General features: G+C 42.7%; 1 pseudogene; it reads left to right on the top strand.

Annotated features, from left to right (window-relative positions):
• Nucleotides 1-824: 824 nt before the first annotated feature.
• On the top strand, nucleotides 825-6,089 carry LOC102437314 (annotated as a pseudogene).
• Nucleotides 6,090-6,324: the final 235 nt, after the last annotated feature.

Raw genomic sequence — 6,324 nt, 5'->3', positions numbered from 1 at the left:
TTTTCAATTTTCCAAATAATGTCTCTCATAGCATTCTCCTCCCCGCTCCTGCCCAGAATCATGCATTGCATCTAGGTTCATGTCTCTTTAGTCTCCTCTAAACTCAAATACAACAGGTCCTTGAGTAATGTTGTTTCATTCAATGTCATTTGTTTAATGCTGATGAGATGCTGTAGGAACTTAATTCTTGTTTATATCAAGGAGCCTATGGGAGAATTGGCTTTGTTATACAGTACATCGTTTTGCTTAAGGTCAAAGAACCTGTCAACGTTAAGTGAGAACTTACTATAATTGCACTCTCAAGGCACATCAGTGTGGTTAACTGGAAGGATTTTAATAATTGTTTTTGCACATGAAATTAAGAGTTTTCAAATGCATCATTAGTAATGCACTATTTTACTCTTAAAATAACATTTATTTATACATCAACTGATAATGGAGTTTCAACATATAAAGCACATAAGAAAACTTCACCCTGAGTTACATTCAGAGTGCTTGCTTCTATTTGGCTATTCAGATAGAGTCTAATACATCCTACTTGTACTGTTATGCTGATTACATGTGATAGCCTAGGTACTCACATACTTATTGATCATGCACAAGGACAGGAATGTCAGAAATGACACAAAGGTTGGCATTCATTTATTTGGCCTTCTGAAGACCAAGGCCAAAGCCAAATAATAGATTTTAGTTAAGATGGAGGTTGTAGACAATTTTCGTGCATATACAACGTGTCTGTCAGTGGTGGGTTTATGTGAAGCTAAGACAATTTAAGCTAGGATCCTAGCTGGGAGCTCCCTGGGAGGCCCTAGCAATGTGTTCACATGGTGTATTTGGCTCCTCACATGCCCATCCCACATCCCTCGGCCATCTTTTATTCCAGCAATGCTGAGGCAATTGCCTTCATGCAGGTGAGTGGGCAAGCACCACATATCTTTTTCTGCTCTAGGGCTTCTCTGACTTCAAAGTGAGAGATGTTTGGGAGAACCCCACCAGTACTCACATGCATACAGTCTGGAAGTGTGAGAAAATGAACTCTCCAGAAGTGGACGATGGGAAGCTGGTGAGGTATATATGCCCCTCTTCCCTTCCTTGGGTGGATAATTCTGAGACACATTCTAGTTTCTCTAAAGGTCCCAGCAGCATTGAAGTGTATTTGCCCTCAAAGGTGACAAAATTAAGAACCCATTCTTGCAAGGATCCAGGAAAAGAGAGCAAAATAGAAATCAGTCTAAAGAAAATTATGATAGAAAGTTAAAAGACATATTCATTTATGAGAGCTCAAGTAGAGTGGAGAGGAAAAGGGGAAATCATTGAAGATATAAGAGAAGAAAGTTTCCCTGTCTGAAGAAAAGCATGAGTTGTCAGATTGAAAGAAACTTTCCAGTGAATTCTCCGAAGAGAAGAAAGCCAGTTACCTAAATAAAAAGAGAAACAAATTGGTACCATATTTTCCATGGCAACGCCATTGCTACAAGACAACATGACAATATTTTCATTATGCCGCAGGTGAACTCCTTTAATAGATATCCTTTCTGGCAGAGCAATCTTCCTGATTTTTCCTTGCTGGTTGCTGTGGAGGTCTGCAACCATGTTAAGTTCTGCTTTCTATTCTCCCAGCTCCCTCCATCAGCACACCTCTCCTCAGAAGGCATTTTATTTTCTTAGGAGTGTGGTTCTCAGCTTTCAGCCTAGACTCAAACACATGCTTTGGTTACATAACCAGAGAGAGAGTGGGTGCTGTACCATCATCTCATTTCTAATGCACTTATTTGTCACCTTAAGGACTAGCTCCTGGCTCTTTCCTTCCACTTCCATTTGTTCTCTCCAAGCTTGGAATTTTTCTGGATTGGTTCCTCTCTCAGAGGTGCTTTGGGCTATGGTTTTCTGGTCACAACTGCTAACAATCTGTTTTAGCTATTTTCTATTTTTTTCCCCCTAGAATGTCTCAACATTTCTGGTCTTTTGATGGTAGCTTCATTTTGTGTTTTCCTTGGTTGTTGTAAATTTATGCTTTTTAAAATGTAGTTTTTTAATTCAATAGATTCAGGATTGGAGGGAAGGTGAAACCTTGAGTTCAGTTTGTTATCTTGATGCAGTACATATGATTGTGTACATATCCTATCTAATGAGGAGGGAATATGCTAATTGACTGCCCCGCCCTAAAAGATGGCAGCACCCAGAGCCAATAAGGAGGGAATATGCTAATTGACTGCCCCGCCCTCAAAGATGGCAGCACCCACAGCTACAAGATGGCGGTGCCCAGTCCCCTCAGCCCCACAACCACCCAGGGCTGCCCAAGGCTCAGATAACCAGGGCCAGCCAAGGCTTGCGCTGCCAGCAGTGGCAGCAGCAGAGGTGTGATGGGGCATCACCTTCCCCTGATCACCGGGTCGCCTCCCGCCCCTGAGGGCTCCCAGACTGTGAGAGGGGGCAGGCCGGGCTGAGAGACGCCCCCTCCAGTGCATGAATTTTCATGCATCGGGCCTCTAGTGTGTATATATATATATATATATATATATATATATATAATATTTTAATTGTTATACATATAGAAAAATTATAAGAATCACATTGTGTGAGTTATTTATAGTCTCTTTTCCACCTGGCATTATACTTTAAAAGCTTCCCTTGAATTTTTCTCAATTGTAAAAGAGAGACAACAACATGGGTAAATTCAGAACATGACAGAAATGGAAACTAAAATTCAGAGTCTATTAATAAACTAAAGTGATAAAATGTGGTGTATATGCTTTTTCTTTCTTTAATGTCACATCTCAAAACATCTGGATATCACACCACTAAAATATTGATCAGATTATTGATATATTTCTTAACTCAGCTGCTTTGAAGTCCAGGTACTTCAGTGTCTTAATGGCTGAATTATATAAATGACAAGAATGCAGTGAATGTAAAGAGAAATATATATATTTTTGATATTTTAAAAAAGTTATGGTTATACTCATAACATGAAGTGAAGAAGCAAGGAAATTGTACAAATAGTTCTGTTAAAAATGTGCTTATGGAAAAATCAGGATGCAAGGACTGTGTAAAATTCAAAAGTCTAGGGAAATGAAATGCAGAGCGAGTGAGAAAACCTCCCTTCCCCTGGGCTCTTTTTTCCTCTGGAAAAACAGGGACAATTTATGATCTGGCCCTCTCTGAAGACCTAACAGAAGGAAAATAAACATATACAACAGGAAAAGCAACTCACATTATAGTTGACCAAGGCAAACAGAGAATTTAAGGAATAAAATAATGATATTGAGGCTCTGTGTAAAGCTCAGTGGGCAGGGTAATAATGTTCTTTGAGAGCTTACTAACCTATAAAGTAATTCTCCAAGAAACTGAGATAACTGAGTCTCTTAACTATCAGGAGATAATGCTAGATAAGAGAAGCTCACTTAAAGTTCTGAAGAAAATCTCTTCAGCACCCACCACGCCTAAATCAAATAAACATTTTTGTGGTGAAATAATGGACTTCCTCCTCCCCCCCCCCATGACATTTACATCCCTGGAATATGATACCTTACTTTGGGGATGAGGTTAAGGACCTTGAGTTAAAGAGAATATGTTGGATGAGGCTGATGGGCCCAATCTAATCTCATCCGTCCTTAAGGATGAAGAACATTTCTCAGTGCAGTCAAAGAGATGAGAGGAGAAAAGGAGGAGAGGTTCAAAGCATAAGAGAGACTCAGTCCACCACTGTGGGCTTTAAAGATGTAGAAGCATCAGCTAGTAGAAAGGAAAGCAAGGAGGAAAGATTTGTTATAGACTTAAGAAATAAAATCTGCTAATGTGAAAAAAGAAAAAAGATGTAGAGAGGGGTCCATGAGCCAAGGATACATTGGCCTCTAAAAACTGGGAATGGCCCTCAGCTGACACCAGCAAGGAAACCAGGACCTACTTTCACAATCCCAAGGAAATGAATTCTTCCAATATCCAAATAAGCAGGAACAGATTCTCCCCTGGAGCCCCAGAAAGGAATGCAGTCTGCCAACAACTCGGTTTTAGCCCAGTGAGAACTGTATAGGTCTTCTAATCTATGCAACTGGGAGATAAATTGATGTTGTGGTAATTTGCTATGGAAACCCAGATAAAATCAAATATTTGAAACTGGGAATTTTTACATACAAATATGGATGTCTTGAAGTAAAAGGCATCATTTAAAACTGAAGAAACTTAATGGGGTGGCTGCCAATTGATGCAACGCACCATTCTCAGAGTCATGATTCAAAGGCAGAATTGGAGGGTGATGGTGGCCCTGCACTGGCCTCTGACCTCGCAAACCAGGACTTCTGTCTATTCATGAGGTCTTCGCAATCCTGTGTGTGAGTGTCCTGCTCAATGTCTGCACCAGGACTCCTGCCCGCACAGATTATGTTCCACTGCGGTTTTGCCAGAAAACGAATTTTTTAAATGGAAGTTCTGCTAAAAACAGAATCCGATTTGGCCTGAAGCTTGGATGCCACGGCATTCCCTGAGTGCCACTCAGCACCCTCTCAGGCGAAAATGCGGGGCCATTCTGTGCCTTTTGTTGAATGAAAAGAAGAACACAGATTCTAGAAAACATAATTTTATTTGTTTTTCTAGATTGCTGATCTTTTCTTGTGCCCTTGAATGTTTTGCCTGGCGCAAACTAGGAGGTATTAAATTATCTAAGTTGAGCAGTTGGTAGCTGCATTTGTAAATATTTTGATTAGCTAGGTTGTAAGACTTTGTCTGGTTAAACCCAACTTCTAAATTTAATGTCTCAATTTTGAAAATAAGTCTAAGCTTAAATTATAACCATGCTGTGTATGCGGGCCATGGGCTTGCAGCCTCTACAATAGTGAGAAACTAATGTCTGTTATTTAAGCCAGCCAGTCTGCTGTCCTCTGCTATAGCTGAACTAAGACAGGGCCCAGAACTCCTCTGGAGGGACAGAGAGAGCTCTCTAAGGAAGTAATGCTTAAGCTACACCATGAAGGATGAGTGGGGCCGGCCAAGAGAGAGCAGCCTGCGAGGGTCCTGAGGCCAGGAGCGTTTGAGGACCTAGGAAAGTCCTGGGAAGCAGGGCATAGGGGAAGAAGTGGTTGCAGTAAATGCAAGGAGGTGAGTGGGCCGGGTCCAAGTCTATATTCTTTGCAGGCCATGTCAAAGATTCCAATTTTTATCAAAAAAAGGAAAAGGAAGCCTTTCTGCACTACCCAGAGAGGGACCTGTATGTTGTTCTTGGTTCCCACGTGACTTACATAAAGGGAAACTTCCACAACGTCCGGAGCCCTTGATGTCCTCAAACGAAGGGGGGATGCCCTCAAATTCCTTGCAGCGGGGACCCACTTAGGTGGCACCAACCTTGACTTCCAAACGGAGCAGTATATCTACACAAGGAAGAGTGATGGCGTCTACAGCATAAATCTGAAGAGAACCTGGGAGAAGCTCCTGCTGGCAGCGGGTGCCATTGTTGCCATTGAACACCCCGCTGATGTCAGTGTCATATCATCCAAGAACGCCCGACAGCGAGCTGTGCTGAAGTCTGCTGCTGCCACTGGAGCCGCTCCTACTGCCGGCCGCTTCACTCCTGGAACCTCCACCATCTGGATCCGGGCAGCCTTCCGGGAGCCGCGACTCCTGGTGGTTACTGATCCCAGGGCTGACCACCGGCCTCTCACAGGGGAGTCTTATTTAACCTGCCCACCATTGCTCTGTGTAATGCAGACTCTCCTCTGTGGACATTGCCAGCCCTTGCAACAACAAGGGGGCTCACTCAGTGGGTCTGATGTGGTGGATGCTGGCCCAAGAAGTACTGCACATGTGTGCCACCATCCCCATGAACACCCGTGGGAGGTCACGCCTGATCTCTGCCTCTGCAGAGACCCTGAGGAGGTTGGAAAGGAAGAGCAGGCCATGCTGAAATGGCTGTGACCCAGGAGGTATTTCAGGGTGAATGGGCTGCTCCATCTCCCGAGTGCCCTGCTGCTCAGCCTGAGGCCACAGACAGGTCTGAAGGCGTGCAGTGCCCTCTGTGCCCCTTCAGCACTTTCCTACTGAGGACTGCAGCCCCCACTGCTCAGGCCACTGAATGGGCAGGAACAACTACGGAGTAGTCTTAAAATGTTCTCCCACAAACTCTTAAAATGGAAATAAGGTTGATAGAAAATAAACAGTTTCTAAAAAAATACAAACCCAGAAACCAAACAAAAAAAGCAAAGGTACTAAAGAATTTTAAATAGAGAAAAGATAGTCATATTTTTTGAGTTTTTAAAAGATTTTTTCTGATTGGGAAAAGTAGATTAGAGCAGATTAGAAGAAGCAGGAATGGATTAGGTAAGAAATGGTGGC

Source organism: Myotis lucifugus, unplaced genomic scaffold (assembly GCF_000147115.1).
Source record: "Myotis lucifugus unplaced genomic scaffold, Myoluc2.0 scaffold_259, whole genome shotgun sequence".
Classification (NCBI taxonomy): domain Eukaryota; kingdom Metazoa; phylum Chordata; class Mammalia; order Chiroptera; family Vespertilionidae; genus Myotis; species Myotis lucifugus.
The sequence above is the reverse complement of the archived record's forward strand: the minus strand, read 5'-3'. Positions and strand labels throughout refer to the sequence as shown.